Source organism: Bidens hawaiensis, unplaced genomic scaffold (genome assembly GCF_021521415.1).
Source record: "Bidens hawaiensis isolate Kalapana, Puna unplaced genomic scaffold, B.hawaiensis_p1.1 tig00037408_1, whole genome shotgun sequence".
In the NCBI taxonomy this organism is placed as follows: domain Eukaryota; kingdom Viridiplantae; phylum Streptophyta; class Magnoliopsida; order Asterales; family Asteraceae; genus Bidens; species Bidens hawaiensis.
In genome coordinates, this window is record NW_027496537.1 from 18,564 (window position 1) to 38,045 (window position 19,482).

The window sequence follows — 19,482 nt, forward strand, 5'->3', positions numbered from 1 at the left end:
ACGCCGAGCAAAATATAACACAACGTTGAGTAATATAACACAACATCAACTATCATCAAGAAAAAAAAAAGATGCAACCAATGACGAAAACAAACAAAAAACACAATAATTTTGTTTCCCTTAACATTTTTTTTAAAATGAGGAAGACGAGAGAACCATTTATGTGTTTTTAGCTTTATTAGCTTTATCAATTTGTTTCTTTTTAATTTTGAGTTATAATTTTTTATTATGTTTTTATAGTTTTTTTTATTACGAATCCTTTTCATATTTTTTATTTTTGTGTTTTATTATAGAATAACTTAACCCGAAATAATAAACAAACCAAGAGTGAAACACATATTTGAAAAATAAAATAACTCACAAGCGAAACTCAATCTTAAAAGAAAAAAAAAATCCAAGCTCTATGGTAAGGTAAGTCAAAACTAGCCTAAACTATGTTTTTACCATATATATATTATAGATATATTAATAAAAAAAGGCGGGAAAGAGAACATAAAGCGAAGAAGGTGGGTAATCGAGTCATGATCACTTTATTCAAAAGTTAGTTTACAAACATAGTCGTTCAATTCCTTAACCCTGTAAGCTAACTCTCACTTTCTCTCAATTCAACACAAAAATAAGATAAAATAAAATAAAAAAAGGCTTCCAAAAAGCAAAAACAACAAAAGCCAAAATGCACACTCAAAGGATCCCAATATATATATGCCAATGAATCTGAATCATCAAATTATGATCATGTGAACAATGATGGCGAGTACGAGTGGAACAAAAGACGGAGTAGGAGGAGGTCAGGCTAGGACAAGGAGGATGTCGAGGAGTTCGGGGTTGATTGATCCGTATGCACACGACAGTGAGGTTGTGCCGAGTTCGCTTGCTGCGGTGGCTCCCATCTTGAGGGCTGCCAATGAGGTTGAGAAGGATAACCCCAGGGTTGCTTATTTGTGTATGCATCTTCAACTATAATATTCATCTACGGTTTTTGGTTGATGAAACCAAGCAAAATAACGAAATTTTGGTTTTTGAAGAAAATTGTTTAGTTTGGGCTTGTTTGGTTTTGGGCTGAAAACGAAAAAAAAAAACGGATATTTTGGTTTTTGAGTTTTTGAAGAAAAGTGTTAAGTATGGGTTTGTTTGGTTGTCATTTGGGCCGAAAAAAAAAGTTGCCTGAAACCGAACAAAAACTGAAATTTTAGTGTTTGAGTTTGTTGTAGTTTTTGAAAATTGTTCAGTTTTTGTTTGTTTGGTTTTGCTATTTGGGCTTGAAAATTTGGGCTGAAAAAATAATTTTTCTTAAACCAAAATTTTGGTTTTTGAGTTTTTGAAAACAATCAAGTTTCGTTTTCAGTTTGTTCGGTTTTGCCATTCGGGCTTGAAAATTATGGGCTGAAAAGAAAACACCGGCTAAAACTGAATATTTTGGTTTTTGAGTTTGTTGTAATTTTTGAAACTTTTCAGTTTCAATTTATTTGGTTTTGCTGTTTGGGCTTGAAAATTTTGGGCAAAAAAAAAAAGGTTTCCTTAAACCAAAATTTTGGTTTTTGTGTTTTTGAAAACCATCAAGTTTCGGTTTCGGTTTTTCCATTTGGGTTTGAAAATTTTGGGCTAAAAAAAGTTGGCTAAAACCAAACCAAAAGCCAAAATTTTGGAGTTATGAGTTTTTTTGAAAACCGCTAGTTTTGTTGTTTGGGCTTGTAAATTTTTTTATTTTTTATTATTTTTTTGGGGGTGGGGGAGATGTTGGCTAAAAACCATGAATTTGGGCCTAAATTAGTTACTTAATTAGTTATACATTTGGTCTTAAATATTTGGGTTTAACTATATATTAATTAGTATAACTTACTTAAATCAAAATAAACAATGAAAGTTCGGTTTAGAGGATGAACAGACTTGTCTAATAACACGCAAAACCGAACCGAAAGTTCGGTTTTCGCGAAAACATTAAACCAAACCGTCATTTTTAGTTACAGTTATGTTATTTCTGTTTGGTTTTTTCGGTTTCGATGCATAGCCCCATTTACAGTTCTAGGGTTCCTATCTTAAAATGTGTAGAATAATTATTTTCATTTGAGTTTGGATAATTGAAGAAACACTAACCGGACCCCGGGCAGATTACGGGTAACCTGGGGGTTAGATAGATGTTTCCCACGAGGGGTTAGACCCAGAAAAGATGGTTCTTCTGATAACCTGCAAAACAGACACCGTGAGCTTGTCACTGAGAAGGGGGGGGGTTCCTCCTTGTGACCACCCTCCGGCGTGAGAATCAGACTAGATTGCTCTTTAAATATAAATGTATATTAAGAGATTGCTAGAGCAGATATCATGTATAATATGATGATAATATGATAAGATGAGATGATCATACCATTTGGGGTATTTATAGCCGAAGGTAGGTTTCCAAGGAGGTGTGGCCGGCTGAATAGTATTCCTGTTCTACCAACTGTGGCCTACGCACGTGCCCTGCTGGTAGTTGGTGGGTAGGCAGCGGCTGACAGTGACCAGGCCTGCTGTGTACTATTCCTTTTCCACCAACTGCCGGCTATGCACGTGGTATGACAGGAGTTGGTGAGTAGGCAGCGGCTAATAGTGACATACAGTACAAGAGCATGCTGCTCGCCATACTGTTGTCAATAAGCTGTCGTATCTTTAGTCAGATCTTTTGCCCATACCTCGTCAGGTACAGTACAGAAGATCTTCCCGTATCGTACGGACTGGCTTTTGGGCGGGAGTATTCCCCCTCCCGCCTTTGTGCGGGACTGTTCCCGGCTTTGCTCATTCCTTCAGGTGACACTGAATGATTGAGAGCTAAGTGCCTTGTGCGTGTAGCCTTGCTGCGCGGGTGGCCTTCCCTGATGGCTTGTATCCGCAACTGCGGGAACAGGCAGAGTCCTTCACCATTGGGAGGCATTTCCTGCGGGAACAGCTTGCGTACTGCGCGTAAGGACGTCACGTCTCTGAGCATGGTGGGTCCTGCGGATCCAGTTGGTTTCTGCGCAGACGTCTCTCTTCAAGGTGAGTCTTGTGGGTCCAACTGGGCTCTGCTGGGACCTACCTCTTCAAGTCCCCCCAGTCCAATGTTCTTCTCATGAATGTTTAATAAAGTGAGGTGAACATTTGGACTTAAGCAAATGGTTTTGAAAAGGGTTTTTTAAGGTTTTCCATGGGGATTCTTCCCGCGGAAGTCCTTGTCACTTGCAGAAATTCCCGACTTTCCTACTTGATCTTTGGGTATGATGCGGGTAGGTCTGTAACCTCCTCGCAAGTCAGGAGCGTTGAGTCCCACTTGTGTGGATTCTCCATGAGGTTTTGGTAGTTTTGAACATAGTGATCAATTATGTTAAAACCACCAACTCCATCCTGGAGCTTCAAACAATGTAGTTCTCGACGTTCCCGCTATGCGGGGATGTTATTTCCGTTTCCGCAAGCATTGCCCAGAAGATCCTTCTTAGTTTCAATTCCCTGCGGAGCGCTTGGTATGTGAAGGGTTTTGCCTTAACACTGTACCCGCGCTCGTCTTACGGTTACTTTACTTCCAAGGTATTCCTGGCGTCAATTCCCTGCGGGTGCTAGGTATGTGAAGGGTTTTGCCTTAACACTGTACCCGCACCCGTCTTATGGTTACTTGGTTGCCAAGGTATTCCTGGCGTCAATTCCCTGCGGGTGCTAGGTATGTGAAGGGTTTTGCCTTAACACTGTACCCGCACCCGTCTTATAGTTACTTGGTTGCCAAGGTATTCTTGGCTTCATTTCCCTGCAGGTGCTAAGTATGTGAAGGGTTTTGCCTTAACACTGTACCCGCACCCGTCTTATGGTTACTTGGTTGCCAAGGTAAGGGGTATTTTCCCGCTTACTTTTGAATCTTTTTGAATTTTTGAAATTCGAAGAGTTGGTGAAAGGATAAGAACAGTCCAAACCTCTGAAACGTCGTGCGACGGTTTCTTCTGACTGTGTCAGGACGTGCAGGAAGTTATGGTGACGTGACAGTACATGGTCATTCCAGACGCTTTTTCAGGCGCGTGGGCGCGATTTTTCGGGCGCGTGGCCGCGAAATTAATGGTACGCATCCTTTCAACAGCTGTTGCCAGCTTTCTTTTTGCCACGTGTCATAGTTTCATTGCACCTTCGATTTCTCTCTCTTCCGCATTAAATTCATCGCATTAATTGCGATTAGTATATAAAGGGGGAGAGGGTTCTTTGTAATCCACACTTTCACTTTTCTCTTCATCTGCAAGATGTATTCTCGTGGTCTCGAATCTACAGCCGATGACAAGAGTACTGCTGGCGAGTGCCAGTGTGCTCTGCCTGTCGATCTGTATCAGTACATCGTCAGGAAGTTCATGCTCGAGTCTCTCGAGCCTGAGTTTCCTGAACCCCATCAGACGGTGTATGATGCCCCCAGAGGCAAGATCGGGGTATATGCTGCATTCTTTGTCTATGGGAATCTTAGGTTCCCGTTGACAAAGTTTGTGTACCGTGTCCTAGAGAGGCACGGTGTACACCTGACCGAGGTGCACCCGATGGCGATCGCGAAGATTCGCCACTTCTAGTGGGTGTGCCGGATTCTGGGCATCGAGCCCTATGTCGACCGCCTGATAACCTTCTACTCTTGGAGGTGCATCCAGGGGTGGTATACGTTGATAACCCGGATCAAGGGTTTGAAGATTAGCGCAACCGAGCGCAGTCTTCGCTCGTGGAAGCGGGAGTTCTTCTTCATCTCCGCTCGCGCCATCCCCCTTGCCATGAAGTTCAAGAACGGGCAAGCACTTCCCAGCCTTCACGCCTCCAACTACCAGGAGGCGGAATGGTTCTCGAAGATATCCCGAGTCCAATCTCCGGTTTACCGGTTTGCGGAGTCCGGGATGGTGATGCTCGGGATGAGCCGGGTGTGGAAGGATGCGGATGCGCGAAAGATCCCGATCGTCCTCGAATACGGTTTGAACTCTGTTCCTTACGGTATGCTCTGTTTCTTTTTGTTGATTTAGAATTTCTTCTAACTTCTTTCCTGTTTATTTCAGAGGGGAACGACTTGCAGTCGCTCCTGTATCCGCGGGAGGCTGACGGTCCCGCTCGGATGGGTACTCGCGCTCTAGACGAGAACGAGTTGCCCATCCTAGAACAAACGGCGGATCGGTTCGTGGAGGTCTACCCGCTAGGCCACGAGATTCTTAGCGCCAGGCGGCCAGGTAAGGCGCTATTCGACCCTCGACCCCTCAATGTTGAAACCTCTGCTGGAATTCCTCTAATCGTATGTTCTGATGAGGAATCCGCAGATGGTCCTCCGTTGGTGCGGAAGAAGAAGGCTGCCGGCGGGAAGGGGAAGGAGAAGGTGGCCTCCACTGCCGATCCGGTGCCTCGGTCTGACTCAGAGGCCGAGAGCGAGGAGGTGGCGGGGAACCCCGGTGGTGATAAGACCACCGCTCCGGAGGCTGCGACTGTCACCTCCGGAGAGCCCCGGATGACGACGGTGAGCGGCGCAAAGAGGCCGGCTCCATCGGGTTCGTCCCCGCCTGTCCGCACTTTTAGGCTCAAGAAAACCCGTAAGTACAAACTTCCTTTATCTTTAACTTCATAGCTTTCCATCATTAATACTTATCTTCTTTGTGCAGGCGTGGATGTTGATGCATTCCAGGGTGGAGCGCAGAGGAGTACCCCTCCGCCCATGACGGTAGGCTTGGTCAGCCTACCTGAGGCGACGACCCAGGCGGCTGCGCCTGCGCCTGCTTCCGCTGGTTCAGTTGCTCACTCCGTTGAGCCGACTGTTCCAGCTGTGATGACATCACCGCCGGCTGTCAGTGCCATTTTAACCGCATCTTTCACTAAGCCGGCGGTTACTTTTGCTGCGGATTCCGCAGCGGCGACCGCAGCGGCTGTTACCATGCCTCCTCCGTCATCGGCAACGACGGCCGATCCTTCAGGTATGCATGGGGCTTATCGCCAACCTCTGCCTCCTTCCCATCTGCCTGACCTCTTGGATGGATTTCCCTTGGGTTCAGGTGATGGGTTTGGCGGCTATCGGCCTGTTATTGACCCTACAGGTGCGTAGGGTTCTTTTGGCCTATTTTATATATATTTTTTTATCATCTTTTCCTAACTGCTTTTTGTTTTTTGCAGTGTCGGATTCCAATGAAGTGTATGTTCCACGATGGAACATCCGCCGAGGAACAACCCTTCGCACACCTGTGGAGTGCGTGGAGTGGGCTCGTCACGCTGCTCCCAGTGGTGCGTTGGGGGAAGCCATGGCTAGCTACCAGGAGGGTAGGCTAACCAATGAGCTTCGGGTTCTCCTGGCCCGGATGCAGCCGCGCGTCGAGCTGCTTTGTCGTGAAAACGACAAGTTAAAAGCAGCTCGTATTAAAGAAGTAGCTCAAGCGCGGGCTGTCCGGGAGGAGAATAGGAGGCTCTCCGCGGCTGCTGCGGAGAAGGAGAAGGCGTTCAAGGCCCTTGAAGTTGAGGTTCAGGCCCGTCTCGAGGCCCGTTCCAAGGCTGCCCAAGCTGTTAATGAACAGCTTCGGCTGGCTAAGGAAACTGCGAGGAACGCAACTGAAAGGGCCACCAAGGCTGAAGCTGTTGCTGAGCCTCTACGTGTGGAGAATGAGGAGCTTAAAGCCAAATTAGAGGCTCTCCAGCAGGCTCATGATGCCTTGGCGATGGAAGACGCCAAAAAGCTCCAAGAGATCTTGGACCAGAGGGGGGTGCTTGACCACACTGAGCGGAAGCTAAAGGGCGTCGAAGAGGCTGCGGCTAACGAAGTGTTGCTTGCCAACCTCAATAAAAGTGAAGCCGAACGCGCCCGTAACGAAGCTCAAGCTGCCCTCCAAGAAGCTCTGGTTGCCAAGGAATGGCTTCTTCGAGAAGCGTTGTCTCAGGTATGTTTAGCTTCATGTCTTCACGCTTTTCTTTGTAAATAGAAAAGGTTTTGACACTTGTATTTTTTTTCTGTAGGTTGTGCATCGAGTCTTCACGGAGACGTCTTATGACGATGCTATGAGCGCAGCCCTCAACGCTTCTCACGAGGATGGAGAAAAGGCCGGCTTCCTGCTTGGTCTAGGGTTTGTTGAGAAAGGCATCCCGCCTTCCAACTTCCCTTTGTATAATGTAGATACTGAAGCTGTATACGACCAAGCAGTGAATCAGTATGCCGCCTTCCCGCATCCGGTGGTGGAGAAGGTAAACGAAGTTGCTGCTGCTGATGATGGGCTAGCTATCCTTAAAGCTTTCCTTGAACTGCCACGCTCTACTGATGGTGCTGGTCCAAGTGGAAGTGGCCCTGAAGCTTGATCCTGAAGATCCCTTCCCACTGCTAGGATAGATTTAGCCTGTGTAGATTTATATTCTTGTAGGCGGGTAGTTACCCGGGCATTCTTGTAATGAATATTATGAAATATAAATCTTTGTGCGGGTAAGACCGCTACTTTCACTGGATTCCTTGCTTTATAAACGTTATATGACTTGCATACTTTAGTTTAAATTAGCAATTTTCCAAGTTCTTAGAATAAGTTAACCTTTGAACGTGGTAGATAATAGGTTGAAGTTTTTTGCTTCCTCTTTCGTGATTGTGCGGGTAGGACCGTCACTTGCACTTAGTAGGATGGCTAAACTTTACCTACATCTAACCTGCGTGTAGGTTTTCCTCATCTTTTTAGAAATTTTCTAAGTGTTTAGAATAAGTTAACCTTTGAACGTGGTAGATAATAGGTTGAAGTTTTGCTTCCTCTTTCGTGATTGTGCGGGTAGGACCGTCACTTGCACTTAGTAGGATGGCTAAACTTTACCTACATCTAACCTGCGTGTAGGTTTTCCTCATCCTTTTGTTAGAAATTCTCTTTTGAATAAGTTATCCGTTCGACGCGCGGTTGTCAATAAGTTTGGTTTCCTCTCATGATTTGTGCGGTTAGGACCGGCACTTTCATTTAGTTGGATGACCAAAGTTTACCTATGACTGACCTGCATGAAGGTTTGCCGTTTTTTGGGTTTATGCGGGTTTTGCCGCCTTCCCCACGCAACGACTTTCCACGTAATTATGCGGTGAAAACCGGCATATCCGTGTTGAATAAATTAACCGTTCGACGCGCGGTTGTTAATAGGTTAGTGTTCAGTTTCCTCTATCATGATTCATGCGGATAGACCGGCACTTTCATTTAGTGGGATGACTGAACTTTACCCTTCAACTGACCTGCGTGAAGGTTTGCCGTTTTTTTTTTTTTTTTTTTTTGGGTTTATGCGGGTTTTGCCGCCTTCCCCATGAAACGACTTTCACACTTATGTATGCGGTGAAAACCGGCATCAGTGTTGATAGTTCATAAAGTATAAATGTAAAATCATCAGCGTCGATGTTCTAAGGAGAATCATTTCCATTAGAAGTGGCTCTGGGCCTTTTCTTTACAAATTTGGAATTGATCTACATGCAAACTGTGTAATTGAGCTCCCTTCCCTGTTATTGGGATGGGAGTGCCATCGAGCCGATATGCACCTGGTTCGGGATCTCGTTGTTTGCGCAGTATGTAGTCTCCAACATTGAAGCTGTAATTTTATTCGTGTTTTCCCCAACTGGGGTTCTACACGCATCAGCCTGCTCAGCGTTCATTGCGCCACGAGGTGCGCGAGCGTCCCATCTCTGACAAATGCTTCGACCATATCCTTTACGTCTGTGCATTCTTCAGTGTTGTGGCCTTTTGTCCTGTGAAAGTCACAGTATTTGCTCCGATCAGCATTGGGACGATGTCGGATTATTGGAGCCTTTGGCCATGGGAGCTCCTCAGTGGCGAATATCTCGGTGACGCTTTTGGTGAGTGGCGTCCATCTGGAGTTCTGGTTCGACCGTACGTTATCCCTTCCGCCTAACCGATGTTGCAAGCCGGATGAGGTGTCAAAGTTTACCCTTGACTGCCAAATGCCTAGCTTCCGCTTTTTGTTTAATCGGGCGGTAAGGACGTTGTCTTCTCTTGTTTTCTGGGTGTAGAGGTTTGTGCTCTGTGGGAGATCTCTACCCAGTTGCTTCTCCGTCTCCGCAAAGCGTTTAGCTGCTGTCATGATGGCATCCCATGTGGATGGCATGCCATCTTTACCCGTTAAGGTGCGGATGAGCTCTGGGTCGTTCGCGCCCTGGATGAAAGCGGCGCGAACAAGATCTTCGCTGATATTACCCAGACTAAGCTTCTTTGAGTTGAAGCGAGTGATGAAGTCTAGCAAAGATTCATCTTCTTCTCGAATGCATTTGAGGATTGTCCATTGCTCCTAGGTATACTTTCTTTGTTGGCTAAACTTTTTCCCAACCGTAGATGTAGTGGACCGGTAGACGATCGAACCACGCTCTAGCAGCCCCAACAAGCGTCATTTGGAACATGTAACACCACGTAGGTTCCGTCCAACTACTGACGGTTGCCCCCGCTATGAATCTGTTCAAATGATCGTCTGGATCAGATATACCATCGTAAGTGCCGATGTTGGACATCTGTTTGGCACTTTTCGGGGCGATTGCTTCCGCAATGTCCCTTGCAAATTTGGACGTTCCCGCATTTGCCACAGTTGGTCTGAATGTTTTGGAGAAGTCACGTGGACTTCCACCTGTGTTTTTTGGTTTGAAGGCTTCTCCAAAACGCCTTCTCGGTTGGGAGTCCGTTTCCTTACGCTTCCCTTTTGCCCTATGGCGAGGGTTCGCGTCGGTGTCGGATTCCTCCGAGTCATCGTCCAAGTACTCTTCGAATTCGTCAGCCTGTTGGACGGAACGCAAGCGTTCGTCCAACTCAGCTTGGAATTCCTTCTGACGTGCCTCCGCCCATGCCTTAACTTCATCGAGTGTTTGGCGGGGGAGTCTTGTTCGTTTCTCTAACTGGGTATCGGTGAATCCCAGTGAGCGATTATTTACTGCACTTGCCCCAGCTTGGGTAACTGGGGTAGTGTTCGTAAAATTTACTTCACTTGCCCCGGCTTGGGTAACCGGGGTAGTGTTTGTAAAGACTGTGTAGCCGGTATTCCCCCCAGTAGCTGGGGTTGTGGTTACCGGAGTTTCTTTAACCATCTTTCCAGAAGTTTGAAAAAACTGAAAAGAAATGAAGTTCTAGCTTTTATGCACGGATGGCGCCAATGAAGAAACGCTAACCGGACCCCGGGCAGATTACGGGTAACCTGGGGGTTAGATAGATGTTTCCCACGAGGGGTTAGACCCAGAAAAGATGGTTCTTCTGATAACCTGCAAAACAGACACCGTGAGCTTGTCACTGAGAAGGGGGGGGGGGGGGGTTCCTCCTTGTGACCACCCTCCGGCGTGAGAATCAGACTAGATTGCTCTTTAAATATAAATGTATATTAAGAGATTGCTAGAGCAGATATCAGGTATAATATGATGATAATATGATAAGATGAGATGATCATACCATTTGGGGTATTTATAGCCGAAGGTAGGTTTCCAAGGAGGTGTGGCCGGCTGAATAGTATTCCTGTTCTACCAACTGTGGCCTACGCACGTGCCCTGCTGGTAGTTGGTGGGTAGGCAGCGGCTGACAGTGACCAGACCTGCTGTGTACTATTCCTTTTCCACCAACTGCCGGCTATGCACGTGGTATGACAGGAGTTGGTGAGTAGGCAGCGGCTAATAGTGACATACAGTACAAGAGCATGCTGCTCGCCATACTGTTGTCAATAAGCTGTCGTATCTTTAGTCAGATCTTTTGCCCATACCTCGTCAGGTACAGTACAGAAGATCCTCCCGTATCGTACGGACTGGCTTTTGGGCGGGAGTATTCCCCCTCCCGCCTTTGTGCGGGACTGTTCCCGACTTTGCTCATTCCTTCAGGTGACACTGAATGATTGAGAGCTAAGTGCCTTGTGCGTGTAGCCTTGCTGCGCGGGTGGCCTTCCCTGATGGCTTGTATCCGCAACTGCGGGAACAGGCAGAGTCCTTCACCATTGGGAGGCATTTCCTGCGGGAACAGCTTGCGTACTGCGCGTAAGGACGTCACGTCTCTGAGCATGGTGGGTCCTGCGGATCCAGTTGGTTTCTGCGCAGACGTCTCTCTTCAAGGTGAGTCTTGCGGGTCCAACTGGGCTCTGCTGGGACCTACCTTCAATAATAATAGTTCATGAAATTTACCGACTTCGAACTTTTGATACGTCTAGTTATAAGAAACATACTGAAATTGTTACCTGGAGTTTACTAAATTTGAATATTTAGAAACATTTATCTGTTTCTGCTGATTGATGAGGTGTTATATATACAATCTCATCATTTAGAAGATGAAAAATAAACCTGCAAGCTAGCAGTTGATGTTAACTGCAATGTATGACTCTGCACATAATATAAATATATAATCAAGATGTTTGACTTTGTTGACTTAGGCCGGTTTCATGCATTTGAGAAGGTGCATAGGACGGACTCTAATTCTACTAGACGTGGTGTTCGCCAATTCAAGACCTACTTGCTGCATAGACTTCAAAAGGTACATAGATTTGGTTTAATAATCCATTTTATGTTCATAATAAGAGTATGATCACATTACTTTCGATTTATATATTTATCATGGAAATCGGGACTTTTTTCATTTTGCAGGAAGAAGTAGAGACGAAACCTCGATTAGCAAAAAGCGATCCTAGAGAAATCCAGATGTACTACCAAAATTTCTACGAGAAAAATATCACAGAGGGTCAATATACAAAGAAACCGTGGGTCTTTCGTTTATGATTAACACATTTCATTATATTCTTTTGTTATTATTCTAAATTTTATTATCTTTCAAAGTGAGGAGATGGCTAAGATTTTCCAGATTGCGATGGTCTTGTATGATGTATTGAATACGGTGGTAGCTAAAGGAAAAATCGAACCTGAGGTATAGCTGATCTAACATACATATCTTGTATTCGAGGTGGCATTATGGGTGGGCTGAGGTCAAAGCGGTCAACTTTTTGTATGGGTCAAACGGGGCGGGCCGGGCCGGTCGGCCCACAAACATTTTTGTCCATTTTCTTTACATTGGTAATGTACTAATGTCTTGATTATGATTGCAACTTTGCAAGAACAATATTATAACAATAAATACTTAAATATTGCATTTTTTGCGCTTATAGCTAACTTTTATGATTTGAAGCATTTGACCCATTTGAGGTAAAATAAAACACAACCCGAACCGACCCATCATGAGTAAATGGGTCGAAATTGCCACGTCTAAGTATAACTAATATTTATAATTTTTGTTATTATGGAATATTGCATACTAAAATATATTTGCAGACTCAAAGATATGCCAAATATGTAGAGAGAAATGAACAATATGCACACTATAACATTCTTCCTATATATGCTGTTGGGGTTAAACCAGCAATTATGAAGCTTGCTGAGGTTGTGTTTTGATCAATACAAATGCTTAATTTTCTTTTCCTTTATTTATTTATTTATTGATTTATTTATTTTAATATCTTAGATTGAAGCGGCTCTGCAGTCTCTCCAAAATATGGCTGATCTCCCACTTCTTAATAATCCCATGGATAGTGACAGAGCTGTTAACGATATACTCGAATGGCTAGCTTTAATATTTGGATTTCAGGTAAATATTGTTCTTGTTCAAGCCAGCTTTTATAATTCTGTTTTAGTTTAAATAATTATGTTCACAAATGAAGAAAGGAAATGTTGCAAATCAACGAGAACATTTAACGTTGCTACTTGCAAATATCTATACAAGGTCCAAGATATTAGAAGATGGCGAGGAGGTAAAGCTTTCACCAGCATATTAAATAACAAAACATATCACAGTTATTTAATTTGATTACACTTATTAATTATCATTTTGCATATTTGTAGTTGGATAGCCGCACGATACAGACGCTAATGGATAAATTGTTCAAGAACTATAATGCATGGTGTGATTATTTGCACTGCGCATCAAACCTCAAGTAAGTTATTCTCAATATTTGAAAGTTGAAGCTTTTATATAATATTTTATAGTATACTTTATTGTTTTTTTTTGTCACATAGGTTTCAACCTGATGCAAATAGGCAGCAGTTAGAGCTTCTATACATCGGGCTCTATCTACTTATTTGGGGTGAAGCGTCAAATATCCGTTTCATGCCTGAGTGTATCAGCTATATTTTCCACAATGTATGTTTATTTATCTCAAAGTTAAGTTTGTGCACTTTCTGTTATACTTGTATATCATAATCAATATGGAATAAATAAATAAACAAACAAACCGAAACTACATAGTTATCATACGCACCTTTTAATGTAACATAATATTAGTTATCTTCTACACATATTGTGTAGTTACCGGATTATTCTTGAAAAATATTTAAGATACATTCTAGTCTTGAAGTTGAAAGTAAGATGATTTGACCTTAAAAGTCAACTGAACTCATACTGTCTGATTACTAAGCCAAAATGGGAATATGCAGCTTTATTTATTAACATTATTATTATTATTATTATTATTAAGGGAGTATTGATTGTGAGATGTTACTCACCACATGTTTTTATTGGATATTTAGATGGCAAATGAACTTCATGGAATTTTGTTTAGTAATGCGGAATCTGTTAGCGGGGCGACATATCAACCAGAAGCAGTTGAAGAAGAATCATTTCTGCAGAAAGTTGTGGTGCCTATTTATAAGGTTATGCATAAGGTAGTAAAATTTCAGTTCCACTTTTATTCAAATATGTTTATGAAATTTGGCGAGTTATTAAACATTTTGTTCTTACATGATGACAGGAAGCCATGAGAAACCGAGGCGGCAAAGCAAGCCATTCTTCTTGGAGAAACTATGATGACCTTAACGAATACTTTTGGTAGCACACCTCTGTAACTGAACTAATATATATATTTTTTGTATTCGCATTTAACATACTACTTAGAGTTAAATAATAAACATAAAAGGAAACGGATCAAACGAGTAAAAAAAAAATCCAAACTGTATTTTTAACGCATAAAATCTTTTATGTTTTTTATCTAAAAGATAATATTATAATTGCACTAATATAAATTTTGTAATCATATCTTACATGCTAATGATTACAGTTTTCATATAAAAAGGTGTTTCGGGTCAACCTTACCGATTTTGACTTGTTGCTTTAAACCGCGCGTTTTGACACTACTAACAGAAACTTTAATCTCTCTTTACAGGTCTGACAAATGCTTTAAATTAGGGTGGCCAATGGACCACAGTTCTGACTTCTTTGTTAGCGCTGGATCTGATAATAAACTGCACGAAAACGAGGTATTAGTTCGACTTTACAGTTTCTAGTATTCTTTTATTTGTATACTAGTATTTAACTTAAAATGCTTATATAAGCAGCCTTTTGTTTCATATGATTTCATAAGTTTTTTTTTTTTGGGCAGGAGGTCAACCATGTCATATCTGAAAAGAGGATACCTAAAACAAATTTTGTTGAAGTGCGAACGTTTCTGCATCTCTACAGGAGTTTCGATCAAATGTGGATGTTTCTTATATTGGTTTTTCAGGTATATATGTTAACATCATAATATTTTCTATTAATGTTTTTATACCAGGATTAAATTTATATACACTTGCAGGCTATGCTTATTATTGCATGGCATGAAGATGGATCATTTTTTGGAATTTTTGATGATGATGTCTTTGGGAGTATTCTGAGCATATTCATTACTTCATCTGTCCTTAACTTTTTCCAAGGTATTTTTATGAAATAGTTAATGAGTAAGGTGCTGTTGGTTTTTTCAAAGGTAAACTGTCTGCAGTCTGCGGACCACATTTGCAGACATCTGCAGAAGAAGAGGTGGATCAAACCTCTGCAGTCTGTAAGAATAAGACTGCTTATTTTTTAACGTCTGCAGGCTGCTAAAATAAACTGGTGGTGGTGTACGAACTTTAGTAGTGGGTGGTGGTGGTGGTGGCAGACAGTGGGTGGTGGTAGTTGGTTGTAGTAATGGTATTTTAATGAATTAGCTAATGAGTAAATTATGAAAACTGAAACATTATTATTATTACAATAATAATCTGGATTTTGAATAAAATGATTTAGAAAGTTGTATGCATTAAGAATACACTAGCTTACTTTTTGATTCTACGCATATGACCCGTTTAGTCGTTCACATGATCCATTCATTAATTGTCTTTTACGGGCCTAATTTTTTTTGGTCATTTATGTTTTGCAGCTTCTTTAGATGTGATTCTTAGCTACAATGCTTGGAGGAGCTTAAAAAACACTCAGATACTTCGTTATCTTCTAAAACTTACATTTTCGGCATTTTGGGTAGTGATTCTTCCCATCGGTTATTCAGGATCCGTTAAGAATCCAACCGGGGTTGCAAGGTTCTTTAGTAATTTGGGAGGAAATCAAGGGGACCGGTTCGCTTTATTACTATCTTGTTGCCATTAATTTGATGCCAAATGCATTGTCTGCTTTGCTATTTCTGCTACCACCTTTGAGGAGATACATGGAGTGCTCTAATCGACGTGTAATTGTTTTTGTAATGTGGTGGGCCCAGGTACTTAACTTCCCTTTTTATAATATGCATATAGCAAAGCTATGGTAGAGTCTGAGGAATAGAGAGTCTACTTCTGGTGAGACCTCGGCTCGATAGCAGTTTTGCATCAAGCCTTGGACATAAGGTACATAGCACTCAACCATCGGGACACCCACCGGCTGATTGGTGCATGTACCCTTGTCTTTCAGCTATCAACGCCACCACATGATGCATGATTAACCTTCTGTCACTTTTAACGTTATTTTCACGAAATTAGTAAAATAACATCAAAATTAGTACAATTTCACTTTTGTCCCCCAAGGGCTCACACATATATACATTATATGCGCACACCACAAGCAGGGTGCCTAATATGTAACATATTAATATACATTATAGGTGGGTATAACTAAAAGCTATACTATTGCAATGACAATCTATTTTCTGAGATAAAATGATTTTGGAGGTTTTATGCATTTGAATCGTTTTTGGGTGACTTTCCGTTTCAGTTTTAACCAGTTATTATTATTACTACCATTTGTTAGTGGAAAAATATAACCGGAATTGATTTCAAACTTGTCGACTTTTTTCAGCCAAAGCTCTATGTTGGAAGAGGCATGCATGAAGACATGTTTTCCCTTTTGAAGTAAGAATGAAGAGTTAATTGATGTCCGCATATATATACACACACATATACATACAAAATTTTGTATAAAAAATGTTAGTTATTAAGAGTTCCTTCAAGTTCTTAAATAATTTAAGAGTTCCGTAATGATGCTCATCCTATATATATATATATATATATATATATATATATATATAAGGATCCTAAGAGAACCATTGGCAAATTGAGAACTTTGAGAACCATTTTTTACCACTAAAAAAAACCTCTAAAAATATTTAAAAAATTATAAAACAAAAAAAAAACGAAAATTTTAAAAAATTAAAAAACCAAAATTCTTATATTTCATTCCGGTTTCATTAAAAAAAACCGAAATTCTTTTTTTCTTTTTAATTCGTATTATATATATATACATATGTATACTTTCATTTAATCTCTAGTTACATAATGTACATATATGTACATTATCATTTACCTTAAATTATACATATGTGTATAGAAAAAAACATGTGTGTACATATTATACATATATGTATAATAAAAAACCGATTATTTTTCTTTTTAATTCGTATTTTACCTATACACATATGTATACTTTCATTTAATCTCTAGTTACGTAATATACACATATGCACATTATCATTTACGTTAAATTATACATATGTGTATAGGAAAAAAACATGTGTGTACATATATTTACATATTATACATATACGTATAATTTAGCTAAACCGAGAATTTTTTTTTATGTTTTTTTTAGAAACTGGGATGATAAATAAGAACTTTGGTTTTTTTAGTTTTTTTTATTTTTGTGTTTTTTTTGTTTTTTTTATTTTTTTATTTTTGGGTTTTCTTGTGGTTCAAAATGGTTCTTACCGTTCTCAATTCCCAAAAATTTCTCGCATCCACTTTATATATATATATATATATTTGTGTGTGTGTACTTAGTTTGTTTTTAAACAAATAACACTTGACATTTAGGTACACACTGTATTGGATGCTGGTGTTAGTAAGCAAGTTTTCATTCAGCTACTATGTGGAGGTTGTTCTTTTAGCATGTCATACTGTCTTTATGTGCACAACTGCTCTCGCTAATCGTTTGACGTTTATTGATAAGCTCATAAGCTCTATGACTGTATTTCTGTAAGCAGTTTTTATGCTCATTTTCATATATTTTTGATAGATATTGCCACTGGTTGCACCCACAAAAGTAATCATGGAAATGAAAATCAACATATACGAGTGGCACGAGTTCTTTCCGAACGGTAAATTATTTTTTTAATCCCATTTTTGTGATTTCCTTTTTCCATTAGAACCTGATTCTTTTTTTTTTATTATTATTATAGTGTCTCATAATATTGGTGTTGTTATTGCTATTTGGGCTCCAATTGTCATGGTAAGTATCCTTAGAACAAATACTTTTACTGGGATTTTACGCAACCGATTAAATGCTAAGAGATATTTCTTCTTCTAGGTTTATTTCATGGATGCACAAATATGGTATGCGATATTTGCCACCGTAATTGGTGGAATCTATGGTGCTTTTAGCCACTTGGGTGAGGTTAGTTTAGTACTGGCAACATGATTTCTATTAAGACTGGTAACTTGACAAATTCTTTATTTTGTAATAATATCAACTTTCTGCCAATATTTGTTAGATTCGAACACTTGGGATGCTGCGGTCGCGGTTTTATTCAGTCCCTGAGGCTTTCTATGAACGCCTTGTACCAATGCAAAAAGAACTCAAAAAAGATCCCTTGGTATCCTCTACAATATGTTTTCTTTTTAGTTTTTACCATAGTTATAAAAAGCCCTCGCTTCGTGCGCCTAGGCCCCAATATCTGCGCGTCTAGTTCCTAGGCCCTCGCCAGTGGTGAAGCTTGGACGAGTTCATCGAGGGGGGGGGGGGGGGGGGGAAGGGGGCTCAAAATGTATTAAAAAAATCATAAAGAAGGGGGGGGGGGGGGCTCAAACTTACAGTTGAAAACGAGTAAATTTACACAACTATGCAAAAAAAACAAGGGGGGGGCCGGGCCACCCTGGGCTCTCATTAAGCTTCGCCATTGGCCCTCGCTTCTTGAAGGTGACAACACCTCTAACTGGCATTGATGACAGATCAAGAACAATAGTCATTTGAACCTTTACTGTTTATTACTTTTTGACCTTTTGGTTTTTATGTTTTTAACATTTTAGTATAATATATTTATGTATTTTTTTTATTTAAGTGCGCTTTTTTATCCTGGGCCCTCACTTTTTTTGCGCCTCGCGCCTAAGCCCCAGGCGAGGCCTATGCGCCTGGCGCCTTTGATAACTATTGTTTTTACATTTCTGCTTATTTTAGTCTTACTTTGTCTTGATGGAAAATGGTATATAGGAGGATGATTCACTGGTAATAAGAAAGAACATAGCAAAATTTTTACAAGTGTGGAACGAGTTCATATATTCGATGCGAACGGAGGATTTAATCAGCAACAGGTTTATATGTCTAAACTAAATTAATCTAATTAATGTGCACTTTTTTTTAATAATATGTTTTATTTATTAGGGAGAGAGATCTACTCCTTGTACCATATACAACAACTGATGTCTCAGTTATCCAATGGCCGCCTTTCCTGCTAGCCAGCAAGGTTCAACTCCTTTATATTTATATAAATTGTTATTATTATTATTATTATTATTATTGTAATTTATTGTGAATCATGTATTGACTCTTTTCTACTTATTAATTATTAAGATCCCAATAGCATTAGACATGGCCAAAGATTTCAAAGGAAAAGAAGATGCAGACCTCTTTAAAAAGATCAATAATGATGATTACATGTACTCTGCAATTATTGAGTGTTATCAAACACTTCAGGATATATTATTGGGCCTTCTTGATGATGAAGACAAGCGGTAGGTCCTATATTTATGCCACCTTTGTTATTACTAACGGAGTTAAACGTCTGTTAGTCTAATACTTACCTGGCACGCCTGTTGTCAATAAACATCTATATGCCAGCATTACGTGGCAATAATCATCTGGTTCTTTTTAAGAAAATTGGTTTTAAATGTGGGTGGCAAATGTGACCCATGGGTTGAATGAGTTATAATAAAATGTATATAATGGGTCAAACTAAAAAAAGAAAAGGATTGAAACGGGTCAAAACGGACTGACATTTCTTGAGGTTTTTTTTTATTTTTAATGGAACGAGAAAAACAGAGGAAACATTTTGGTTTTTTTTACTTCTTTGGTTTTTGATTTATATTTCGAGTTTTGATTTTTTAATTGTTTTTTTTTGAATTTTTTAATGAGGGCTTTCTGAAATCTCAACCCATTTTGACCCATTTCAAAAATCCCTCATTAAAAAATTCAAAAAAAAAAAAAGTTTAAAAATCATAGCTCGAAATATAAATGAAAAACTAAAAAAGTAAAAAAAAACTAAAATGTTTCT

General features: G+C 40.5%; 1 long non-coding RNA gene and 1 pseudogene across 2 annotated transcripts; both read left to right on the forward strand.

The window, feature by feature from the left end:
- Nucleotides 1-747: 747 nt before the first annotated feature.
- LOC143589366 (putative callose synthase 6) lies at nucleotides 748-18,422 on the forward strand (annotated as a pseudogene). The gene is made up of 22 exons (XR_013145273.1): nucleotides 748-943; nucleotides 11,332-11,432; nucleotides 11,543-11,655; nucleotides 11,732-11,819; nucleotides 12,221-12,328; nucleotides 12,411-12,533; nucleotides 12,607-12,696; nucleotides 12,788-12,879; nucleotides 12,962-13,085; nucleotides 13,472-13,606; nucleotides 13,693-13,769; nucleotides 14,104-14,197; nucleotides 14,320-14,442; nucleotides 14,515-14,632; nucleotides 15,115-15,480; nucleotides 16,020-16,072; nucleotides 17,030-17,090; nucleotides 17,232-17,313; nucleotides 17,395-17,444; nucleotides 17,523-17,609; nucleotides 17,707-17,808; nucleotides 18,390-18,422. The product of XR_013145273.1 is annotated as a putative callose synthase 6 (transcript).
- A 19-nt stretch (nucleotides 18,423-18,441) lies between these two features.
- LOC143589367 (uncharacterized) lies at nucleotides 18,442-18,930 on the forward strand. Its single transcript, XR_013145274.1, has 3 exons — nucleotides 18,442-18,523; nucleotides 18,594-18,675; nucleotides 18,783-18,930. It is a non-coding gene; the product is annotated as an uncharacterized LOC143589367 (long non-coding RNA).
- The last annotated feature ends 552 nt before the right edge of the window (nucleotides 18,931-19,482 follow it).